Source organism: Mobula hypostoma, chromosome 4 (genome assembly GCF_963921235.1).
Source record: "Mobula hypostoma chromosome 4, sMobHyp1.1, whole genome shotgun sequence".
Classification (NCBI taxonomy): domain Eukaryota; kingdom Metazoa; phylum Chordata; class Chondrichthyes; order Myliobatiformes; family Myliobatidae; genus Mobula; species Mobula hypostoma.
Genome location: NC_086100.1, coordinates 133,717,962 through 133,744,815, shown reverse-complemented (window position 1 = coordinate 133,744,815; position 26,854 = coordinate 133,717,962).

The following is a 26,854-nucleotide window of genomic DNA, read 5'->3' as shown; positions in this document are numbered from 1 at the left end:
AATATATGGATAGAAACAAAATATTCTAATAAGAACTGAGTACTCATGGAGATCCCTTCAAAACATCTGCACAGTTGATAGGTTTGATATCAGGAAGTATTCTGTATTTGAGTATAAGAGCAAAGAGGTCCTTCTGCAGTTGTACAGGGCCCTGGTGAGACCACACCTGGAATATTGTGTACAGTTTTGGTCTCCAAAATTGAGGAAGGACATTCTAGCTATTGAGGGAGTGTAGCGTAGGTTCACAAGGTTAATTCCCGGGATGGCGGGACTGTCATATGTTGAAAGATCGGAGCGAGTGGGGTTGTATACATTGGAATTTAGAAGGATGAGAGGGGATCTGATTGAAACATATAAGATTATTAAGGGATTGGACATGCTAGAGGCAGGAAATATGTTCCCGATGTTGGGGGAGTCCAGAACCAGAGGCCACAGTTTAAGAATAAGGGGTAGGCCATTTAGAATGGAGCTGAGGAAAAACTTTTTCACACAGAGGGTTGTGGTTCTGTGGAATGCTCTGCCTCAGAAGGCAGTGGAGGCCAATTCTCTGGATTCTTTCAGAAAAGAGTTAGATAGAGCTCTTAAAGATAGCGGAGTGAAGGGATATGGGGAGAAGGCAGGAAAAAGGTACTGATTGTGGATGATCAGCCATGATCACAGTGAATGGCGGTCCTGGCTCGAAAGGCTGAATGGCCTACTCCTGCACCTATTGTCTATTGTCTATTGTCTATTATTCCTCCTCCCATGGAGTTCTCTGCCTCTGAAACCAAGTATCAAAGTCTAAGCCAAAGTCAAAGTAAAATTATTATCTAAGTATGTATACAGTATGTCTTCAGATACTACCTTGAGATTCATTTTCCAGCAGGCATTTGCAAAAAAATGAACACGGAATGACAAACAACCAACGTGGGAAAGAAGACAAATACAGCAAATACAATAAAAGAAGAATACTGAGAACATGAGTGACAGAGTCCGTGAAAGTGAGTCCACAGGTTGTGGGATCAGTTCGGAGATTAGGTGAGTGAAGTTATTGACATTGGTTCAGAAGCCTGCTGGTGGCTCAGATCATTGTTCCTGGACCTGGTATCAGTAAATGTGGATCATTTATCATTTTCAAGTCCCTAAGAAAACACTGCAGGATATTGAGGGTACATGCGTCTTGGATCACATAATTTGTTTGATTGTCTGAGTACTGAGCTGAACTTTGTTTTAGAAATATTTTTTCTTCTAGGTCAGAATGTTCTCACATTAAACTCTAGCTTTTGCACGCATAATCTTGACTAATGCACCACTGTGGTATTGGTGCATATTTGAACGTGTCACCCGTCAAATATGTTTCCACATACTCTGGCCAACCTTCCTTCCTTAACTAATCTCCTCAGAAACAGTCATTCATCTTATCTCAGTGCTTATAACATCTATAGCATTCCCTTCCAACTGCCACAGTGATACAAATTATTCTTTGTACGTAAGGAATTTGAGTCTTTTCTATGAAATACACTAAGGTGCTACATAAGTAGGTCTTTACTACAAAGTCATTAACCTTGTCTTGACTTTGGCTTAGCTTTCTTTCAAAGTGGGATTCCATTAGCCATCATGGCTGGGATTCAGGTTATAAAGCTGGGCTTTAAAGTCCCAGACTTTTTTGTCCCCCACTTCCTCTAGAATACTAAATTGAAAATTAACACCACTAGAGAGATCAATTTGATTTTCTTGCATTGAGGAAAGCAACTCAGAGGTACTTCCTTAAGTGGGTATTTCTAAACTATCAGCATTATAAATAGAGTGTGACATGCTCAGAAGTGTGACATCATACATATCCCCAGATGTGGAACTAGTCAAGATCTTTGGTTTTTTGCTGATCCTCCAATCACTGGATAACTTCCCTTGAGTGGATACCAATTGGCTCCTACTGCTGGTTTGGCTCAGGCCAAAGGGGAGTTTTTATCCTCAGTCCAGAATGAAAGATCCAAGGTGGAAATACAGATGAATAATGCAATTTTCTGGAAATTGATTTTACCCAAGTAGAATATGATCCTGCCCATTTCTGGGTCAAATCACACCTTTCCAGTAATGGAATTGGACTTTATAAATTTGACATAATTTCTGTATCAGATGCACAGCAACTGATATCAGTCCCTTTCGCAGCACTGCAAAGAACTAGGTGTGTGTAGTTCCACGGGGCAACAATCTCTAGTCAGTGCTATCCCAGACTGTGACCTCATGCAGGTAAGCCCTTTATTTACCACCTCTCCTTTGCCCCACCCACCATCATCAACCTCAATTCACTGATCTCATTCATGACTTCCAGATGAGCCCAAATCCTAACCCTCGACACTTTTAATTCTAAGCAAACTTGTCTCTGAACTCCATGACCTGGATCTCAACACCTCCCTCTGGAAGTGGATCTTGTCTATCTGCTCTGTCGCTCGTTAGTCTGAACTCTGCTATTGTTATTTTCCCTCTGCTAAGTTCAGTGTATTAATGTAATGAATTGATGAGTATGAACAATACGTAAAACAAGTTTTTCATTGTACTTTTGTCCATGTGGCAATTATAAACTAATTCAATTCCCCTTAGTTTACTGATCAGCTTGATCTATGACTCCCTGAATGCCCAACTCCTCAGATCCCTAGCTTGTTGATTATTCAACTGCTTGACCCCCTAAACCTCTCCAGATTTTAACATCGCTGACTTCCATTTCATCCTAATGCCCCAAATGAAGGGCTAAGCCACTGATCCCCAACAGGGGTGGTACTGCCATCCCCAACAGGGCATATTCATGTTCTAAGGTGGAATAGGGGAATAGGTCATCGGGGGGCGTTCAAGATCCTTGGGGGGTGGGGTGGTAAGTGGCACCCTAACTTGAGGTATGAGACCTGACCAACTGTAAGTAGAGCAGGCATTTCCAAAAAAAAGGATGAAGCACTGGAACACAAGTGGAACCATGCTCTGCAGGCCGTGAGCACTCATCGTCACGATGCATCTGAAACTCGGCAATCTCTTCCAACCTTACCAACCAAACAGACGTTGCTGGGGATGCATAAATTAACAACCAGGGTTTCCAATGTTCCCCCTTGACTTGAGGTATGGAACGAGTTCATGCAATTTAACAGTTAAGTACACCCTCTCAACTTTCTCTACAGAGCTACAGAAAACAGATCATGCGATGATACAGCGCTGGCTGGAACCAAGTGGTGAAATAGAGCCAATCAGTGAACCTGCCAACCCCGAGGATTCCTCTTGAGGTGTTCAAAGCGACCTTGGCTTAATATGTGAGGTTAAGAACGATCTTTGGAGGTTATGAAACCTTACATGATTAGTCAATTGTGCTAACTGGAATAGTATAAAGGTAGCTTGTCGAACACTATCCCAACTAACATCCATATTCCAGCGTGAATCCTGGTCAACATAATTTTCGCTGTTGTGATTGTCTTCATCCTCACTTTCCCATTCCTTTGTGTGCTGCTACCATCATTCCATTTGTGTCGATTCACTGCCGTCGTCAACATCCGATTGGTATTCCCAGGTTGCATCAATTTTTTATTTTAACTTAACCACATTAATGCTGGATAAATATGTACAGAGCAATCCCTATGAGTCTGAAGGTGATGAAACCTTGAATTCTAATTCTGCTAAGAAACAGAAACTTCAGAAAGTATGTCAGTACAATGTTACATATCTGGAGTATGGTTTTACTCCATTTCCATTAGATCAACAATGCCCCATGTGTCTTACTTGTAATACTGTACTGACTAATGAAGCCATGAAACCATCAAGATTGCAGGAGCACTTCCATAAAAAACACCCTGAAAAGGCTATTTATGGTATTACTCAGTTCCAGAAGATGAAAGAAGCATTCGAAAATCATTGCACACTCGAATCACTTGCCAAGAAATCTAAAAATAACATTGATAGTGGTCTCATTGCTTCTGATAACATTTCCAAAATGAAAGCAAGGTGTGGAAAATCTCATACAATTGGTGAAAGATTAATAATACCTGTTGTATTAATGCCTGCATTGTATGGTTTATCAAGAATGGAAAAGTTTATGAAAAGATTCTCTTTTGTAAAAAGTTAAAAACAAATATCAACGGAGAATTAATCTACGATGAGCTCAAAATATATATTGAGGAAAAAAAGTATTCCGATTAGGAACATGTTTTCTTGTGCAATAGATGGAACACCATTTACGACAGGTCATTCAGTGGCATTTATGATAAAAGAAATTCCAAGTCTGTTTGCAATCCATTGTGTAATTCATCGTCAACATTTCATAGCCAAAAACCTCAGCCAGTGACTTCTTTCAAGCATGACTCTTGTAATATCTGCTATCAACAAAATTAAAGCTCATCCATTAAATAACAGATTATTTTGCCAGTTATGCCAAGATAATGATGAAGAGTTTGAACCCTTGCTTCTTCAAACTGAAGTGCTTTGACTATCAAAAGGCTGCTGCTTAAAATGTTTCTTTGATCTTTTTGACACTGTGATTGGATTTTTGTTCAAAGTGACAAAAGCTTAGGAAACAACACTGAAATTCGAGTGGGATGTGGCATACCTAGCCGATCTGTACAACAAAATGAACATTCTAAATATGAAACTGCAGGGTGAGAATTTTAATTTAATCCAGGCAAAAAGTTCAGTGACAACTTCTATCAGAAAATCAGAAATATATAAACAAAAATTGGGATAAGAATATACTCACAGTTTCCATGCATGGAAAGTATGGCAGTCTCTTTCATAGATAGTGATTTGCAAGAGTGCTGCATACACATGTAGTCACTGAAAGAGGATCTTCAGAATCGATTCAAGAATTTGAATGATTCAGAAATTCCAGCTAGGTAATTAACCCAATTCTTTGCAAGGTAGGAGAACAGGAAGAACTTGCAAGAAGAAATTATCAAAATTCAGATTAATGAATAAGCAAAAATGCTTTTCAAAAATTTTGGCTTTTGCACTGGTCATAGTCATAGTCATAGTCATACTTTATTGATCCCAGGGGAAATTGGTTTTCATTACAGTTGCACCATAAATAATAAATAGTAATAGAACCATAAATAGTTAAATAGTAGTATGTAAATTATGCCAGTAAATTATGAAATAAGTCCAGTTCCAGCCTATCGGCTCAGGGTATCTGACCCTCCAAGGGAGGAGTTGTAAAGTTTGATGGCCACAGGCAGGAATGACTTCCTATGACGCTCTCTGCAGCATCTCGGAGGAATGAGTCTCTGGCTGAATGTACTCCTGTGCCTACCCAGTACATTATGTAGTGGATGGGAGACTTTGATCAAGATGAGCATGCAACTTAGACAGCATCCTCTTTTCAGACACCACCGTGAGAGAGTCCAGTTCCATCCCTACAACATCACCGGCCTTACGAATAGGTTTGTTGATTCTGTTGGTGTCTGCTACCCTCAGCCTGCTGCCCCAGCACACAACAACAAACATGATAGCACAGGCCACCACAGACTTGTAGAACATCCTCAGCATCATCCCACAGATGTTAAAGGACCTCAGACTCCTCAGGAAATAGAGACAGCTCTGACCCTCCTTGTAGACAGCCTCAGTGATCTTAGACCAGTCCAGTTTATTGTCAATTCGTATCCCCAGGTATTTGTAATCCTCCACCATGTCCACACTGACCCCCTGGATGGAAACAGGGGTCACCGGTACCTTAGCTCTCCTCAGGTCTACCACCTGCTCCTTAGTCTTTTTCACATTAAGCTGCAGATAATTCTGCTCACACCATGTGACAAAGTTTCCTACCGTAGACCTGTACTCAACCTCATCTCCCTTGCTGATGCATCCAACTATGGCAGAGTCATCCGAAAACTTCTGAAGATGACAAGACTCTGTGCAGTAGTTGAAGTCCAAGGTGTAAATGGTGAAGAGAAAGGGAGACAAGACAGTCCCCTGTGGAGCCCCAGTGCTGCTGATCACTCTGTCGGACACACAGTGTTGCAAGCACATGTACTGTGGTCTACCAGTCAGGTAATCAAGAATCCATGACACCAGGGAAGCATCCACCTGCATCGCTGTCACCTTCTCCCCCAGCAGAGCAGGGCGGATGGTGTTGAACGCACTGGAGAAGTCAAAAAACATGACCCTCACAGTGCTCGCTGGCTTGTCCAGGTGGGCGTAGACACGGTTCAGCAGGTAGACGATGGCATCCTCAACTCCTAGTTGGGGCTGGTAGACGAACTGAAGGGGATCTAAGTGTGGCCTGACCATAGGCCAGAGCAGCTCCAGAACAAGTCTCTCCAGGGTCTTCATGATGTGGGAGGTCAATGCCACCGGTCTGTAGTCATTGAGGCCGCTGGGGCGCGGCGTCTTCGGCACAGGGACGAGGCAGGACGTCTTCCACAGTACAGGAACCCTCCGGAGCCTCAGGCTCAGGTTGAATACATGGCAAAGTACTCCACATAGCTGAGGGGCACAGGCTTTGAGCACCCTGGTACTGACACCATCCGGTCCTGCAGCCTTGCTTGGGTTGAGACGTTTCAGCTGTCTTCTCACCTGTTCAGCTGTGAAGCCCACCGTGGTGGTTTCATGTGGGGAAGGGGTATAGTCATGAGAGCAGGGTGGGGGACTGTGAGGAGGGGTAGGAGGGGGAGAGTGGAATATGTGTTGGTTGGGGGCCGACAACAGATGTCTCATGTGGGGGATGGGCAGGGGCCACAATGTCAAATCTGTTAAAGAACAGGTTAAGTTCATTGGCCCTGTCCACACTGCCTTCAGCTCCTCTGTTGCTAGTTTGTCGAAACCCAGTGATGGAACTCATCCCCCTCCAGACCTCTCTCATGTTGTTCTGCTGGAGTTTCCACTCAAGCTTCCTCCTGTACCTGTCTTTAGCCTCCCTGATCCTGGCTTTCAGGTCCCTCTATATTGCCCTCAGCTCCTCCCTATTTCCATCTCTAAACGCCCTCTTTTTAGCGTTCAGGATGTCCTTAATGTCCTTTGTCACCCATGGCTTGTTATTTGAATAACAAAGGACAGTTCTTGTCGGAACATTGCAGTCCACGCAGAAGTTGATGTAATCAGTGATGCACTCTGTGAGCCCATCAATATCCTCTCCATGTGGCTCACAGAGTGCCTGCCAGTCTGTCACCTCAAAACAACCCTGGAGCGCCTCATAAGCCTCCTCTGACCATTTTCTCACTGTCCTCGAGGTTGCAGGTTTACTCTTCACCAGAGGCACGTAGCAGGGTTTTAGATGCACCAGTTTGTGATCTGACCTTCCCAATGGGGGGAGGGGAGAGGAGCTGTATGCATCCTTAACGTTAGTGTACATCAAATCCAGAGTCCTCTCCCTCTGGTTGTACAGCTCACATACTGCGTGAAGTTGGGCAGTGTTCTAGCCATGGTAACCTGGCTGAAGTCACCCGAGATGGTAATGAGGGCACTTGGGTGCTGGGTTTGTAATCTGGCTATGACGGTGTAAATGATGTTACACGCCGAAGTCGGGTTGGCAGAGGGAGGGACGTATGCAACAACCACAATTGCATGCGAGATTTCCCTTGGCAAATAATATGGCCGGAGTCCAACAGCAAAAAGTTCAATATCCGGGCTACAGACACGTTCCTTGATCGTAATATGCCCAGGATTGCACCATCTGTTATTTACCAGAACCGCCAGCCCTCCTCCTTTACGCTTACCGCTCTCAGTGCAATTCCGGTCAGCTCGAACGGTCTGGAAGCCCTCTATGGAAACGCTTTGACGGGTATGTCCTCGTGCAGCCACGCCTCAGTGAAGCACATGTCACTGCTCTCCCGAAATGTTCTCTGACTCCTGACAAGCGCAGTCAGTTCGTTGATTTTATTCCCCAGCGATCTCACGTTTCCCATGATGAGAGAGGGGAGACACGGCTTATAACTTCTCTTCTCCATAAGCCTCTGTTGTCTCGACCCGGTCCTCTTCCCTCACCTTTTTTTGATACCCCTCTGTGTTTTCCTCCAGATTTCAGCCGGGATGTCCGCTGCTCTGTTCGATAAACCAGCGGGCACGAGCGCAATCAATTGGTCCCTTGAATACACAATGCGGCCATTCTGCTGCAACGCTAACGAGATGTGTCTGAGAGTAACTAATTCCAGCGCTAAAAAAACAAGTAAAACTCTCTCCACCAGCATGTTAGAGAGGGTGCAGCTGCAACATGTTACCGTGAGAAAAAAAAATACAACAAATAACTAAGTTAAAAAGTTTAAAAGTAAGAAATTACAGAGCAACTGTTACCAGCTGCATTCACGACCGGCGCATGTGCACAAGATGTAGCACTATGTGGCTACACTATAATACAAAGTTTCTGGTCTTTGGAGAAGATCCAAACAGCTCTTCATTGCATTCCCATCCTCCTACCTTGTTGAAAGAGGCTTCAGTGCAGTGAACCATATACTCACAAAAACAGTTGTCACATCTTCCAATATTGGCAACTGAAGGAGAAAAGCCTTCATACTGTGACCCAGCACAAGTTTTTCCACACCGCATTGATGGACCGGTTACTGGTAACAAATTCTGAAATACAAAGGGAAACAAGAAATGACCCAATATTGTCAAAAGTCTACGAAATCACCATGCAAAGAAGGCCAGCTCATGTTAACTGTAGGTTTCCAGAGTTCTCAGTGAGACGAGACCAATTATTGGTAAGTCAAAGAACGCTAATGTGTGGATTTCGTGTTGTGTTTTCCTCTAAACCGCACACCAGAGCATTAGAAAATCTGCATGAAGGACACCTGGGTACAGTTAAGATGAAGAATCTCACCCACAGCTACATGTGCTGGCCAGAAATAAAGAAACAGATTGAAGACTTGGCTAAAAGCTGTTTGGTCTTACCTCTCAGTGATGATGTCACTGACTGCAACCTGACACTGGAAGCTAAGAACGTTGCCTTAGACAATTCACCTACCAAACCTGATACCACTACACAGAGGAAAGAAACAGAGCGCCACCCAAAAGACTGTTAGAATCAGAATCAGAATCAGGTTTTTTATTGCCGGCATGTGTCGTGAAGTTTGTTAACCTAGCAGCAGCAGTTCAATGCAATACATAATATAGAAGGAAAAAAAAAGAAATAAAATATAAATAAATAAATAAATTACTGTAAATGTATACTGAATAGATTAAAAATCATGCAAAAACAGAAATAATATCTATTAAAAAACTAATGTAGTGTCCAAGGGTTCAATGTCCATTTAGGAATCGGATGGCAGAGGGGAAGAAGCTGTTCCTGAATCGCTGAGTGTGTGCCTTCAGGCTTCTGTACCTCCTACCTGATGGTAACAGTGAAAAAAGGGCATGCTCTGGGTGCTGGGGGTCCTTAATAATGGTGTTTATGTTGACATACCAAATATCTTCAAACTCCTAATGAAGTATAGTCGCTGTCTTGCCTTCTTTATAGCTGCATTGATATGTTGGGACCAGGTTAGATCCTCAGAGATCTTGACACCCAAGATCTTGAAACTGCGCACTCTCTCCACTTTTGATCCCTCTATGAGAATTGGTATATGTTCCTTCGTCTTATCCTTCCTGAAGTCCACAATCAGCCCTTTTATCTTACTGATGTTGAGTGCCAGGTTGTTGCTGCGACATCACTCTACTAGTTGGCATATCTCGCTGCTGTACGCCCTCTCGTCTCCGTCTAAGGTTATGATATGGTTGTATCATCAGCAAATTTATAGATGGTATTTGACCTATTTAGATTGTACATAGAACTGTGAAGTTACTTATGGACTGTTATTGTGAAAGCATATTTATTTGGAATATGGGTTTATGAAAGAGAAATTGAATGTTCTGTATATATACAGTTTTATATTGCATTCATCTAAAGGGGGAGGAAGTGTAATGTACGGATCAATTTCTTTTAGAGCAATGACTGCCTCCCCCCTTAGCACTACGTATTGATCTGTTGTCTGCACATGCACATTGTTCTCTCTCTCTCTCTCTGCAATGTAAATATACCAGTTAGAGCCATCTCCCATGAACGTGCCTTTATTTAATTGACACAGACACAATAAAACTTATCAACTCCTGCTTGCGAAGTGACTTAGATCCATTCCAATTTGTCTGCCACAGAAACAGGTCCACAGCAGATGCCATCTCTTTGGCTCTTCCCTCAACCCTGGAAGATCTGGACAGCAAAGATGCATATATCAGGGTGCTCTTTATCGACTGCAGCTCAGCATGCAATAACATCATCTCATCAAGACGAACCAATAAGCTCCAAGATTTTGGCTTCAATATCTCCTTGTGGAATTGGATCCTGGATTTCCTCATTGTGCAGACCCCAGTCAGTTCGGATTGGCAACAACATCTTCTCCACAATCTCTATCAGCACAGGTGCACCACAAGGCTGCGTGCTTATTCCCCTGCTCTACTCCCTTTACACTTATGACTACATGGCTAAGCACATCTCCAATGCCATATCAAGTTTGCTGATAGCATCACGGTCTTAGACCAAATGAAAGATGGTGATGAATTAGCATATAGGAGGGAGACTGAAAATCAGACTCAGTGATGCCACAATAACAACCTCTCGCTCAATGTCAGCAAGATCAAGGAGCTGATTATAGACTTCAGGAAGAGAAAACCCGACGTCCATGAGCCAGTCCTCATTGGAGGATCAGAGGTGGAGATGATCAGCAACTTTAAATTCCTCGGTGTTATTGTTATTAGGTATATTATTTTATGGGCCCAGCACCTAAGTGCAATTAGGAAGAAAGCATGGCAGCACCTTTACTTCCTAAGCAGTTTGCGGAGATTCGTCATGACATCTAAAACTTTGACACATTTCTATAGATGTGTAGTGGAGAGTATATTGACTGGCTGCATAACAGTGTGGTATGGAAACACCACTGGCCTTGAACCAAAAATCCTATGAAAAATAGTGGATACAGCCCAATCCACCATGGGTAAAGTCCTCCCAGCCACTGAGCACATCTACATGAAATGCTGAAATGCTGTCGCAGGAGAGCAGCTTCAATCATCAGGGAACCCCACCAAACAGGACATGTTTTCTTCTCACTGTTGCCATCAGGAAGCAGGTACAGGAGCCTCAGGACTCACACTATCAGATTTAGGAACAATCAACCATCAGGCTCTTGAACCAAAGGCGATAACTTTATTCAACTTCACTTCCCCCGTTATGATTATTATTCTGTAGATTTATTGAGCATGCTACAAGAAAATGAATCTCGGGGTTGTATATGGTGACATAAATGTACTTTGATAATAAAATTTACTTGCAACTTTGAACTTTGAAATGGCTATCACAAATTATCAAATATTTCAACTAAGATATAAATTTCATTTAATTGTGTTTTTTAAGGAAAATTACACATGGGTTTAGCGCATGGCAAGTCTTTGCTGCTTTTAATAGGTGCACTAGAAAGTGCCAGCTCAAAAGGACTGCATTTTAATTGCTACAACCAAAACATTTTCAAAGTATGGCCATTGCCGGGCAGCATAATCTGCTGAGAGCTGTCTAGAGTTTATATTTGAATCAAAAATGGAAACAACCTTTCCTAGACTTCAAAATGAAGTCTTCGGTAAAGTTTTCTCTGGGTAATGTTTAATATATGTATTTTTGAGCTCTGTGCTTGATTGGATACTCAGATGATTTGCATCAACTTGATCACTAGTGTGTCATTCATATATATCATTTATAGAAGGGTTAATTTTCAGAATTTCTAATAACAATGGGAAATTTGCCTTCTGAGTGAATAGAGAGAGAAGCTATGGGTGCAGAGTGTAAATTCTCCACTCATGGGTGCAGAGGGTGAGCAGAAGTCCCATGGTTCCTGGAACTGACCAGGTTTTCACTCAGCAGCAGCTACTGATTAGTATAGCCTGCTTTTGTACCTCCAAAAGTTATGTAGGTTTTTATAGCAATTATTCGTTCATTACATTTTCTTGATTTTCTGAGATAGTCTATTAAATTGATATCTAAGATGTATGGGATTGTAACTTTAAAGTTTGTCAGAAGATTTTTATTTAAAAGCTTGAGAGTTTAACAAGTTGCAAAAGAAAAACATTCAAAAATATATATTTTTATGTTTCTGGCACTAACTCAGCCTTTTATATCAATTTAGCTAAATTCACCATTAGTATTTGGTATTTTGGTGTAATATGTCACTTGCAAATAATTCTGGTTACCAGTGTTAAACAGAATGAAAGACTGTGTCACTTACTAACTTACAGAATAGACACAAGCAATTGTATTATATTCAAAGGTTAATCTTGCCCATTTTTACAGCATTTACACTAAGTACAAGAGTCTGTTAATGCACACTGACTTTTTGACCCGGATGCAATTTAAAAGTAATTAGAAAATGGTCTAAGCATAACAACTATGATGATTACACAGGTGCATTGTAAAGAGTTAATCTTTGTGCTTGTCGAATGTCTTCCCACCACAGTGGCCTTGAATGTAACAGAACTGACTGCAGAAGCTTTGATTACTATGGGAATACACCATGAGAATGCAGTACTGTGGGAATAGCATGAAAATTAGTTGAACACAGAATTGTGACTCATGCAGAGTGGTGACAAGTGATGATTGGTTCTAATTTGCTGGTTTGAGATGGTGCTATGTATTGATCCACTTACTGCAGTGTTTCATATCAGAGGAAAGGGTATAAAAGTAGAGCAGTTGGGGAGCTTTGGGTTGTTTTTTCTGGGGGGGTGTTCAACATCAGGCTGGTTCTGAACAATGCTGGAGATCGGCAGAACAGGAGCTGTGCTGCAGGGAGAGGGGCTCACACACACCTAGATAAGTATTTTAGTGCTTGCACTGTTCTGTCCTAGTAAGCGTAGCTTTGTAGTTCTAAGCAGATAATCGGTGTTGGTGTCTTTCTGTCTCATCGAATAAGATCAAAGAACCTAATCCATAAGTACAATTGGGAAGAAAGAGAACACAGTCCACATGGATGAGTTAGGTTGAAGTGGCTGTTTCCACGCTGTATAACTTCACACAACAATTTTTAAAAGATGATTGTTTTTTATATTTTATTTAAATTTCAATTACACATAATTGTGATTCTTCATACACTTAGAGAATTTATGGCCGCCACGATCTTATATCTCTCATCTCTCAGTCTCATTTTTAATTGCACTTTTGATTAACATAAAATCCTTTTCAGGTTCTTTCACATTTCCAATAGTGGTGTATATTTCAATCCAGTACCCATCCTCAACTTCAGTTCTGTTATCTCTGTCACACTATAGAGTCCAGACTCAGTCAAAACCCACATAAAAATGAAGACTTAGAACTGCAGGGAACCATCTGTTTTCATCCGCATTTGCTCCTAAATTACCTAAAGACATACAAGATAACAAAGACATTCCACATTGTAATGTTCTCCATAGTTCCTCTCTTTAACAGCTGTGTGACTCATCAATTATTTTAAACTCCGCACTAATACACAAAGCTGAATGTCAGCGTAGATTCATACGTCTTTTAGACAGTTGTGCTGCATCTTCAATCTCTGTTGACTTTCTGTCACAGTGTGGTCTACCATTCGAAAAGATTTAGCTGACAGATACATATATTTGGGAAAACTAACTGACCCTTGCTTAGGAGGAATCTTTGCTATCAGAGGATGATACTTGTGATGGATACGTGCGCCCTCAGAATTGCAGCACATTTTACAGTGATAGCTAGTGTTGAGGAATTGGGAAGTGGAACATTGCCTTGAGAGATGCGGAAAACATAAAAAGTTATGAATGACAGTAATCCTCTGTGAATTATGGAATCTGAAGTCCCAGGTGCAATGCCCAATTTGTACTCTATCACTGTGTTTTATGTAAGGAATCATTGAAACATATAACTCCACGGCCCAGAAGAAAAGGCCCATCATGTCCATCTGAGCCAAATACAGTAAGAACATTTGCTATTCGTTAATGGAATGTAGGGATCACTGACAGGGGCAAAATTTATTGTCCTTCTCTAATTGCCTTGAGAAATTTGTGGTAGGCTACCTTTTCAAATACTACTGCCCTGCAGTGAAACTGTTAGTTGACTGAAAGTCCAAAGATTTTAACAGAGCCATGATGAAGGGACTGCAGAACATTTCCCACACTATGGGAATAAAGACAATGGCATTACCATATCCCTCGTGTTTGCATTTTTACAGAATTCCTCATGTTGGCATTACCATATGCCCACTACCTTTGTCATTTCTGAGGTCAAACATTTGCAGTTTCTTCAGTGCATTTTGCAAACAGGACAACCTACAACCAGGGCACTGGTGACGGACGGTGTGCATTTTTAGAATGGTAGATGGATAGTGGTCAATGGGCCTGCTTTGTCCTGGAAATATCTGAGTTTCAGAAGTTCTTCGGTACCACACCCAGGAATTTCTTGTAGCATAGACAGTGGTCACGGTCTCTTCATAACACCAGAAAGTGTGAACCTACTTGGCTAAACACTGATCCCTATAATGGCTCGAAAGAGGCCAAGTTGCACAGTTCAGATAGTACCAATTATTGTAGGTTCTAGAGCATTATCTTAAGAGGTATGTGTTGTACACATCATTGGAACCTCCTTCTCCCACTAAACAACATTCACAAGTAGATGTGATCTTTGGCTGCCTGGGTCTGCAGACTATATGTTCCTCAGGATGCATGTGGTTGAGTAATGAGGCCTCATTGGACTGGCACTTCACTTGATGCCTTTCTCCCATTGTCGCAGAAGCCAGATTAGTACCCTGACGAGATATTGATAAGAGAGTGAGGGATATGCCAGTTCATCACATTTACATGAGGTTTCTGCTGCTGTGATAACCCAGGGCAGCACGTGGATAGCTGTTTGATCTGATTTGAGTTGGTTTGAGTTTATGTATTTATCAGACGCTGGTGCAACACAACATGTTGGAAGGTGTCCTCAGTGCCATACTGCTCACAGTTACTTGACACTGAAGCCACAATCACAACCACCATTAAACAAGAGACGTACATCAAACCAGAAAACACTTATAAGCAATTATACTAAATATATATTTATAGATATAACTAAATCCTCCAAAACGTACACAAAACAAATTTACAGTGTGAGATAAACTAAATTTAGTCAACTTATTTATGGTATGCACTTAAATACTTGGCTTGCATGACCATCTCCCTGAGAAGCAAGTTCCATGATGTTGGATTTATATTTGAAGCAAGATTTCAAAGGGACTCTGTGTGTTGGAGAGTAAGTCGATTTTGGCTGTTGTTCTTAATCTTTGAAAGTACGGAGAAGGGCACATCACATCTTACACCTAACGGGAGCATTTAAATAACCCTTTTGTCTAATATAGAGATGTTCAGAAGCTGGCTTATTAATCTCCAGCAGTTCATATCTGTATTTTGATAGAATTTCTGTGCCAGTTCATCAGAACACTTCAATTTCACAAACTCCATCAACAGTCCCGTAACTCAGAGCTGTGTGATTTCTTCAATTTTTACCTCTCTCAGTGAGGAATGGCTCATACACCAGATGAAAAAGGTGTATCTTTTGATGACCTGTGAGTGTGGCATCTTAATTCTAATTCAGCTCATCTAGCACATCACAGAGATCCATTTTGTTTGAGGGAATATTAACAACAGCAGCGTGGTCTTGCTTCACTGTTATCTGCCTGTTTTGAAAGAGAAAGTGAAGAGTTATTCTGCGGTTTGCTGGAAAGTGTTTTAACAGACACATACATGTCATGCATCCTCTTGTCTTGTACCTCTACACTTAAATGCTGTGTGAGATCATAGAGGAATGCAACAAGAAGATTCAAGATTCAAGGCTGTTTAATGTGTAAAGGAGAACAAAATAATTGTTTCTCCTGATCTAATGCAGCACAATTAAAATAACACTAAAGATAAAGAACACAAAAATAATAATAAAAACACAATAAATATAAATACATTAGATAGCTTATATACATAGATAGATTGCATGTCCATAAAGTAATGCTAGACATAAGAATGTCTGTACATAAGGTGACTGACAGGAAATAATAAGGTAGTAGTAGTTGTGGGTGTGGAGGGGTGGGTTAGTGAATGAGTGGTGTTGATCAGCCTTACTGCTTGGGGAAATTACCTGTTTTTGAGTCTGGTGGTCCATGCATTGTTGCTGCATAGCCTTCTCCCCTGATGGGAGTGGGACAAACAGTTCATGAGCAGGATGGATGGCATCCGTCATGATATTACTGGTCATTTTCCAGCACCTTTCTACATATATAAAAACAAAGAAACATAGAAAACCTACAGCACAATACAGGCCCTTTGGCCCACAATGCTGTGCCAAACTTTAGAAATTACCTAGGGTTACTCAGAGCCCTCTATTTTTCTAAGCTCCATGTACCTATCCAGGAGTTTCTTAAAAGGCCCTATCATATCTGCCTCCACCACTGTTGCTGGCAGCCCGTTCCACGTACTCACCACTCTCTGCGTAAAAAACTTACACCTGACATCTCCTCCTCACCTACTTCCAAACGCCTTAAAACAGTGCCCTCTCATGTTAGCCATTTCAGCCCTGGGAAAAAGCCTCTGACTATCTACACGATCAATGCCTCTCATCATCTTATACACCTCTGTCAGGTCACCTCTCATCCTCCATCACTCCAAGGAGACGGCCAAGAACACTCAACCTATTCTCATAAGGCATTCTCTCCAATCCAGGCAAGATCCTTGTAAATCTCCTCTGCACCCTTTCTATAGTTTCCACATCCTTCTTATTGGGGAAGAATGAAGTTCAAGACCAAGAAGTTAAGAAGCCTTGTTCTTAGCAGAGGAAAGCTGGTTGACTTTCATTTCATCCTTTGTGGAGAGGAGATTCCATCCATTCAGGACCAACCAGTTAAGAGCCTCGGGCGATGGTACACAGAAGAGCTGAGAGACACCAAGAAGGTTCAAGAGACAGGAGAACAGATCAGCAGAGGTCTGATGTTTGTTGACAAGTGCGGCTTGCCTGGCAAGGTGAAGTTGTGGTGCTTGCAGAACGGACTGATGCCACGGATAATGTGGCCGCTAACTGTCAATGAAGTGGCAATGTCCCATGTTGAGGCAATAGGAACATAGAAACATAGAAAATAGGTGCAGGAGTAGGCCATTTGGCCCTTCGAGCCTGCACCGCCATTCAGTATGATCATGGCTGCTCATCCAACTCAGAACCCTGTACCAGCCTTCCCTCCATACACTCTGATCCCTTTAGCCACAAGGGCCATATCTAACTCCCTCTTAAATATAGCCAATGAACTGGCCTCAACAGTTTCCTGTGGCAGAGAATTCCACAGATTCACCACTCTCTGTGTGAAGAAGTTTTTCCTCATCTCGGTCCTAAAAGGCTTCCCCTTTATCCTCAAACTGTGACCCCTCGTTCTGGACTTCCCCAACATTGGGAACAATCATCCTGCATCTAGCCTGTCCAATCCCTTTAGGATTTTATACTTTTCAATCAGATCCCCCCTCAATCTTCTAAATTCCAATGAGTATAAGCCTAGTTCATCCAGTCTTTCATCATATGAAAGTCCTGCCATCCCAGGAATCAATCTGGTGAACCTTCTTTGTACTCCCTCTATGGCAAGGATGTCTTTCCTCAGATTAGGGGACCAAAACTGCACACAATACTCCAGGTGTGGTCTCACCAAGGCCTTGTACAACTGCAGTAGTACCTCCCTGCTCCTGTACTCGAATCCTCTTGCTATAAATGCCAGCATACCATTCGCCTTTTTCACCGCCTGCTGTAACTGCATGCCCACTTTCAATGACTGGTGTATAATGACACCCAGGTCTCGTTGCACCTCCCCTTTTCCTAATCGGCCACCATTCAGATAATAATCTGTTTTCCTGTTTTTGCCACCAAAGTGGATAACTTCACATTTATCCACATTAAATTGCATCTGCCATGAATTTGCCCACTCACCCAACCTATCCAAGTCACCCTGCACCCTCTTAGCATCCTCCTCATAGCTAACACTGCCGCCCAGCTTCGTGTCATCCGCAAACTTGGAGATGGTGCATTGAATTCCCTCATCCAAGTCATTAATATATATTGTAACCAACTGGGGTCCCAGCACTGAGCCTTGTGGTACCCCACTAGTCACTGCCTGCCATTCTGAAAAGGTCGCATTTATTCCCACTCTTTGCTTCCTGTCTGCCAACCAATTCTCTATCCACATCAATACCTTACCCCCAATACCATGTGCTTTAAGTTTGCACACTAATGGAAGGAAAGATCAACAAGTATGTGAAGAAGTTGCTTGGAGTACCGAGCAGCCTCATCAATGTTGCAATACACAGTAGCCAGACAAAGCTTACCATCCCAGTGCAATCCGTCGTTGAGAAGGTCAAGGTTGCCAAGGTAAGATCATTCTTGATGCTTCGAGACTCAAAAGACCCTGTCATCAAGAACACCCAGCGGGATGTGAGATCAGGCAGGAAGTAGTCAGCCCGTGTAGTATTTGATGAGGCAGAGTCTAGACTGAAGCACAAGGAGACATTTGGGGCTATCCAGCTGGGCCGCCAGTGACTTGGGTGGACAACCCACAATTGGTGGTCATCTTCTACAGGTAAGGAGCGCCGTGAGCTTGTAACACAAGTATGAGAGGTAGAAGAGGAGAAGAGGTTAGCTAAAACAGCTGGCCTGGCCAACAAGGGGCTTGGACCTGGAGGGAAAGTGTTGAACAACGACATCTATCTTGGAATGTTCTGTGGCAGATGGAACCGCTCCGCATTTCTTTTCTATGCAGAGCAGCGTACGATCTGCTCCCAACACCTGCCAACCTCAGCACCTGGTATGAAGATAAGACAGACAGGTGTGCTGCTTGTGGCGAGAAGGGAACACTTCAACATATTTTGAGTGCATGCAGAGTCAATCTTTCCAGTGGCATGTACACTTGGAGACATAACAACGTTCTCAAAGTTGTAACAGAAGCGGTTGAGCAGAGAGTACTGCAGCACAACTTATCTCATGCCCCATGCTGCACAGAACATCGCATATCATTTGTGAAAGAAGGCTCCAAGTCAAGGGTGTACAGCGCAGGCCCAAGATCAAGCATACTTTCTTCAGCCAATGATTGGTGTGTGAAGGCTGACCTGGACGGGAAAGGCAGTTTCCCGGAGCAAATAGCTTTCACAACATTGCATCCAGATATAATCGTATGGTCTGACACCAGTAGAGAAGTGGTTATTGGTGAACTTACGGTCCACTGGGAAGGCAACATCGATGAAGCCCATGAGCGCAAGTTAACCAAATATGCAGAATTAAGATCAGAGTGCAGAGACAGAGGGTGGAAGGTCTCATGCTATCCATTCGAAGTAGGCTGCCGTGGGTTTATTGCGTTCACTTTCCAGAAGTGTCTGCGTGACCTTGGCTTCACTAGAAGAGAGATCAAGTCAACCAGCAGGGCTGTAGCTGAGGCAGCAGAGAAAGGATCAGCATGGGTGTGGACCAGGTATGTCCAGAGGGGCAGATAGTCAGACAATGTATACATATCTTGCAAACCCTTCAGTAGTTGCATAGACACCTGAAGAGCAGACTATCTGTTGAATGGAAGTGACTGATAGAGGCAGATGCCAAGTTTTTAAGCTCACCAGTGGGAGGTGGTGCTTTAGCACTGCTGGCCCACCAGCTCCAGGGAGTCTTGATCATAAATGGGCCAAAACTCCTGAAGACAGTTGGCAGATCAACTGATGATCCCACTGGTAATAGCACAGGACAGTTAACATATTCGTCCAGGTGTATTTTTAACTCTGGTGAGGTGACCAGAACTGAGCACAGTTCTCCAAGAGGGGTCTGACCAGGGTCCTGTATTGCTGTAACAAACATTATGTGTTCCTAGTGATGGGCAGGCTGGTGCTGGTGATGTGTTGGGTAGTTGTGACTACCTGTTGTAGAGCCTTCCTGCCTGCCACAATGCAGTTTCAGTACCAAACAGAAATGTAGCTTGTCAGGATGCTCTTTACTCCAAATCTGCAGAATGATGTGAGTACAGATGTGCATAGTCCACCCCCTTCAGAAAGTAGAGGCATTAGTGAGCTGTCCTGACTGTGTAGGATGTTTTGCAGACAGTGGAAAAACTATCTCTCTTGTGTTTGTCGATCTCGTTATCTCATTGCTAGAGATTCAGCATCACTGGACACTGCCACTTTGGAATGGCCCACTTGCATTTCTTGGAATCCATCCTTATTAATCCTTTATATCATTAAGAGTGGGAGGGGTGCTAGGCATTGCTGTCGAGGGACAATTGGGCCAGTATGTGTGGAGTGGAGCAGCTTGGGAGTCAGTGGCATGCTGCATTGGGTCAGCCAGTGCTAGGATGCTCAGAGTTAATGGGGGCTTTCCATTGAGGGATACCATCAGCATTTTGGGTAAGATTAGAGGATTGAGCTGAGGGGCTAGAAGTGAGAGGGTGCTGGACAGAGGGGCTGGAGGTAAGAGGGAGTTGGAGGATGGATGGGGTGGTGGAGAGAGAAGGATGGAGGAGGGTGGGGGTTAAGGTTTAGGTTAGAGGTAGTGGTGGGGCTGAAGTTGAGAGGGAGTGGAGGAGAGAGGGTCCTTGAGGAGATTGAGGCTGAAGGAGAGAGGGCCTGGAGGGGAAGGGGGCTGGAGGAGAGAGGGGGCTGAAGGAGAGAGGGGCCTGGAGGGGTAGGGGGCTGGATGAGAGAGGGGGCTGGAGGAGAGAGGGGCCTGGAGGGGTAGGGGGCTGGATGAGAGAGGGAGCTGGAGGGGTGAGAAGTAGAAAACCCAAGACAGTCCTGTCTGTGCATCAGAAGTCAAAGTGTACCAGGAAAATTAACTCTGGATATTTCCAGAAAGTTACCATTTGTTGGTCCATAAAAACTATCGAGATACCATATCCAGCGGGCAGCGGAGTGAGAGGCGGCAGAGTGATAGGGCTTTGGCTCAACAGGCTTAGGCGGTAATGAGGCAAGGTAGGTTTAGCGGGATTACTTGTGAAAAGGACGGAATATGTGCGTGAGGCCAGTTTTCTGTGCTTGGTGTCAGATGTGGGAGGTCCTGGAGTCTCCCAGCCTCCCGGACGCCCATATCTGCACCAGGTGTGTCAAGCTGCAGCTCCTGAGAGACCCAGTTAGGGAACTGGAGATGCAGCTCGATGACCTTCGCTTGGTCAGGGAGAGCGAGGAGGTAATAGAAAGGAGTTATAGGCAGGTGGTCACCGGGGCCACGTGAGACAGTCAGGAGGGGGAAGGGGAAGTGTCAGGTACTAGAGTACCCCTGTGGCTGTATTCCTTGACAATAAGTACTCCTGTTTGAGTACTGTTGGGAGGGGGACAGCCTACCTGGGGGAAGCGACAGTGGCCGAGCCTCTGACACAGATTCCGGCCCTGTGGCTCAGAAGGGTAGGGAAAGGAAGAGGATGGCAGCAGTGATAGGGGACTCTATAGTTAGTGGGTCAGAAAGGCGATTCTGTGGATGCAGGAAAGAAACTCTGATGGTAGTTTGCTTCCCAGGTGCCAGGGTCCGGGATGTTTCATATCGTGTCCAAGATATCCTGCAGTGGGAGGGAGAACAGCCAGAGGTCATGGTACATATTGGTACCAATGACATAGGTAGGAAAAGGGAAGAGGTCCTGAAAAAAGGCTACAGGGATTTAGGACGGAAGTTGTGAAGCAGGGCAGCAAAGGTAGTAATCTCGGGATTACTGCCTGTGCCACACGACAGTGAGAATAGGAATAGAATGAGGTGGAGGATAAATGCGTGGCTGGGGGATTGGAGCAGGGGGAAGGGATTCAGATTTCTGGATCATTGGGACCTCTTTTGGGGCAGGTGTGACCTGTACAAAAAGGACAGGTTGCACTTGAATCCTAGGGGGACCAATATCCTGGCAGGGAGGTTTGCTAAGGCTACTGGGGAGAATTTTAATTAGAATTGTTGGGGGGTGGGAACCGAACTGAAGAGACTGTGGGAGAGGAGTTTGGCTCACAAATAGATAAAGCTTGTCGATGGTGCGAGAGGGAGGTTAGGCAGGTGATAGAGAAGGGACACGCTCAGACCAAAGGTTTGAGATGTGTCTAGTTTAACTCAAAGAGTGTCGTGAACAAAGCGGATGAGCTTAGAGCGTGGATCAGTACTTGGGGATATGCGGTGGCCATTACAGAGACTTGGATGGCTCAGGGACAGGAATGGTTACTTCAGGTGCCGGGTTTTAGATGTTTCAGAAAGGACAGGGAGGGAGGCAGAAGAGGTGGGGGCGTGGCACTGTTGATCAGAGATAGTGTCACGGCTGCAGAAAAGGTAGACATCATGGAGGGATTGTCTACGGAGTCTCTGTGGCTGGATGTTAGGAACAGGAAGGGGTCAATAACTTTACTGGGTGTTTTTTATAGGCCGCCCAATAGTAACAGGGATATCGAGGAGCAGATAGGGAAACAGATCTTGGAAAGGTGTAATAATAACAGAGTTGTCATGATGAGAGATTTTAATTTCCCAACTATCAATTGGCATTACCCTAGAGCAAGGGGTTTAGATGGGGTGGAGTTTGTTAGGTGTGTTCAGGAAGGTTTCTTGACACAATATGTAGATAAGCCTACAAGAGGAGAAGCTGTACTTGATTTGGTATTGGGAAATTAACCTGGTCAGGTGTCAGATCCCTCAGTGGGAGAGCATTTTGGAGATAGTGATCATAATTCTATCTCCTTTACAATAGCATTGGAGAGGGATGGAACAGATAAGTTAGAAAAGAGTTTAATTGGAGTAAAGGAAATTATGAGGCTATCAGGCAGGAAAATGGAAGCTTAAATTGGAAACAGATGTTCTCAGGGAAAAGTACAGAAGAAATGTGGCAAATGTTCAGGGGATGTTTGTCTGGAGTTCTGCGTAGGTACATTCCAATGAGACAGGGAAGTTATGGTAGGGAACTGGAACCGTGGTGTAATAAATCTAGTCAAGAAGAAAAGAAAAGCTTACAAAAGGTTTAGAGAGCTAGGTAATGTTAGAGATCGAGAAGATTATAAGGCTAATAAGAAGGAGCTTAAGAAGGAAGTTAGGAGAGCCAGAAGGGGCCATGAGAAGGCCTTGGCGGGCAGGATTAAAGAAAACTCCAAGGCATTCTACAAGTACGTGAAGAGCAAGAGGATAAGACGTAAAAGAATAGGACCTATCAAGTGTGACAGTGGAAAAGTGTTTATGGAACCAGAGGAAAGAGCAGAGGTACTTAATGAATACTTTACTTCAGTATTCAGTGTGGAAAAAGATCTTGGTGATTGTAGTAATGACTTGTAGCAGACTGAAAAGCTTGAGCATGTAGACATTAAGAAAGAGAATATGCTGGAGATTTTGGAAATTGTCAAGTTGGATAAGTCGCCGGGACCGGATAAGATGTACCCCAGGCTACTGTGGGAGGCGAGGGAGGAAATTGCTGAGCCTCTGGTGATGATCTTTGCATCATCAATGGGGACGGGAGAGGTTCCAGAGGATTGGTGGGTTGCGGATGTTGTTCCTTTATTCAAGAAAGGGAGTAGAGATAGCCCAGGAAATTATAGACCAGTGAGTCTTACCTCAGTTGCTCGTAAGTTGGTGGAGAAGATCCTGAAAGGCAGGATTTATGAACATTTGGAGAGGTGTAATATGATTAGGAATAGTCAGCATGGCTTTGTCAAGGGCAGGTCGTGCTTCTTGAGGATGTGACTTAACACATTGATGAAGGAAGAGCAGTAGATGAAATATATATGGATTTCAGCAAGGCATTTGACAAGGCTTATTGAGAAAGTAAGGAGGCATAGGATCCAAGGGGACTTTGCTTTGTGGATCCAGAACTGGCTTGCCCACAGAAGGCAAAGAGTGGTTGTAGACAGGTCATATTCTGCATGGAGGTTGGTCACCAGTGGTGTGTCTCAGGGATCTGTTCTGGGACCCTTACTCTTCATGATTTTTATAAGTGACCTGGATGAGGAAGTGGATGGATGGGTTAGTAAGTTTGCTGATGACACAAAGGTTGGAGGTGTTGTGGATAGTGTGGAGGGCTGTCAGAGGTTACAGCGGGACATTGATAGGATGCAAAATTGGGCTGAGAAGTGGCAGATAGAGTTCAACCCAGGTAAGTGTGAAGTGGTTCATTTTGGTTGGTCAAATATGATGGCAGAATATAGTATTAATGGTAAGACTCTTGGCAGCATGAAGGATCAGAGGGATCTTCGAGTCCGAGTCCATAGGACTCTCAAAGCAGTTGTGCAGGTTGACTCTGTGGTTAAGAAGGCATACAGTGTTTTGGCCTTCACCAATCGTGGAATTGAATTTAGGAGCCGAGGGGTAATGTTGCAGATATATAGGACTCTGGTCAGACCACACTTGGAATACTGTGCTCAGTTCTGGTCGCCTCACTACAGGAAGGATGTGGAAGCCATAGAAAGGGTGCAGACGAAATTTACAAGGATGTTGCCTGGATTGGGGAGCATGCCTTATGAGAATAGCTTGAGTGAACTCGGCCTTTTCTCTTTGGAGCGACAGAGGATGAGAGATGACCAGATGGAGGTGTATAAGATGATGAGAAGCATTGATCGTGTGGATAGTCAGAGGCTTTTTCCCAGGGCTGAAATGGTTGCCACAAGAGGACACAAGTTTAAGGTGCTGGGGAAAAGGTACAGAGGAGATGTCAGGGGTAAGTTTTTTACTCAGAGAGTGGTGAGTGCGTGGAATGAGCTGGCGGCAACGGTAGTAGAAGCGGATACGATAGGGTCTTTTAAGAGACTTTTGGTTAGGTACATGGAACTTAGAAAAATAGAGGGCTATAGATAACACACATAAAAAATGCTGGTGAATGCAGCAGGCCAGGCAGCATCTATAGGAAGAGGTTGATGCACCATCAATAACTCCAAAAGACTGGAAGTAGAGTAAATACTGAAAGGCTTTTATTAGCAGTAAAATGTGACCTCCATCATGCTGAGTGTCGGCCCCTGGACTGAGGAGGAGGAGCAATGGCACAATCGCCTTTATTCAGGGTCTGTGGGAGGAGCCACAGGACCAGTCAGCAGAGGGGCGTGTCTAGACAGGTAACCCAGTTACAACATAGATATATATTGTTTGCCACAGAGGTACAGTTGACGTTTCGGGTCGAGACCCTTCGTCAGGACTAACTGAAAGAAGAGATAGTAAGAGATATGTTTCTATACTGTACAACTGTGGAAGGTGATCTGAATGGAGTATAATACTGAATCACAAACAGCATTAGTACTGAACAATGGAAAAACCCAGCTGTGAATTGAACAGATTTTTGGAGTCTCATGTAAACAGCAGAACCCACAATTTGTAAACTAGATCAACAAGACATTGCCCATTGTCATGGAGACAAGCAGAAAGGGAAATCCACTACTAACAAACACTCAAAGAAACAGAAAAAAATCATTGTTCAAACTATTTACATGTGCGTAGATTTGGGCAGTAAACTTGTCTTCAATTGGGACCATATTGTCTGCCTAAAATAATTCCCCACACTGCATGGCCCTTTCCTGCCATACCCTGGTGAGACTATTGGTGGTATATGTCAAGCTGTTGTATAATTGCCAATCAATATGATACCACCTGATTTGTGTTACATAACTGATAAAGAGGAAAACAAAAAGAACTTGTGAAGATGGATATGAACTGATAGAAGAGGACAAAAATAAACAACATGAGAAATTGTGGAAACTGGCCATCTTTACTCATGCATTAACCTATAATGACAGATGCCATTAAATCAAAAACCCAGCAGCAAAGGGAAAAGAAATTAAGCTTTAAATTTTATTGTCACTGTGCTTCACCACACTATGCAGTTGAATGTTGGCTTTTTAATCTATAAATGGTGAAAATGTGGTCATACTGCGCAAACTGGGTTGCTCAAGAGACTTAACAGGCAATTCCATGTCCGATGGCCATGAAGATCTTGTCGGGAGAGGTGCACATGGAGGAAACCATTTCACCCTCATGCAATAGAAACTTTACTGGGGTTCATAGGAAGCTTGCCAGTGGGCTTTTATAACATGTTTTCTGCCTAGATGGAACAGGGGCACTGTTTAGAAAGCTCTTCGGCTGCTTGACTGTTATTCTGCTTTGGGATAGGATGAGTTTTAGCATCTACCCAGATAGTCAGGAGTTTTGGAAAAACAGTCAAGCAACACTGGGTGAGGTGCTCTCCCATTGCTTTGAGTGAATTACCGGTATTTGAACTCTGGGATAGGAATAGGATATAAGGAGACAAATTATAACATGAAAGGGAAGAAGGGGACTTGCAGATGGACTTTCCCTGCAGGAAGAGCAACATCCATGCATCCTTTTCTGAACTGCTCCCTCTTTGAATGCTACTATCACTCTGAACTCTTCTTCTCTCCGCATCATTCCTAGCAGCAGCAACTGATCTTTAGAAGGTGTCCCGTTTTGCTGCACAGTTTGTCAGTAGGGGTCATTGATACTGTCCCCTTTTCAAATCAAAGTGACAGATCTCCTATGTTAATCTATGAGCACTATTCACCTCCCAAAGATTCAGTGTGAACCTGAAGGTTAACTTGAACTTCACTCTCCAAATATCCTGTGTAAGTGTAAAAACAATTTTCTCACAGTCACTGTCATTGATCTGCAGAGTCTGCATTGCTTGTTCATTCTTACAGAGTCTGTACTGCTCACTACTGTACCAAATGGTCCAACAGGAGTACTAAAAGCTTGCTTCAAATTACCACTTCTAGATATCTAGATTAGATATCATAATCATAAACGTCTTGCTTCATGAGCCCACAAATGGAAAAAGTAAGAGCTGGAGGTGGGCAGGTTTGGTTAGAAGGAAAAGGTGCTGCACAAAAGATGGAAGGTTTGGTAGGTGGCCCTGAAAGGAGATTTTTATGTTCATCCTGTTATATAGTTCCTTGGATATTTTCTTGTGGATCTCTCTTTTCAAAGTAA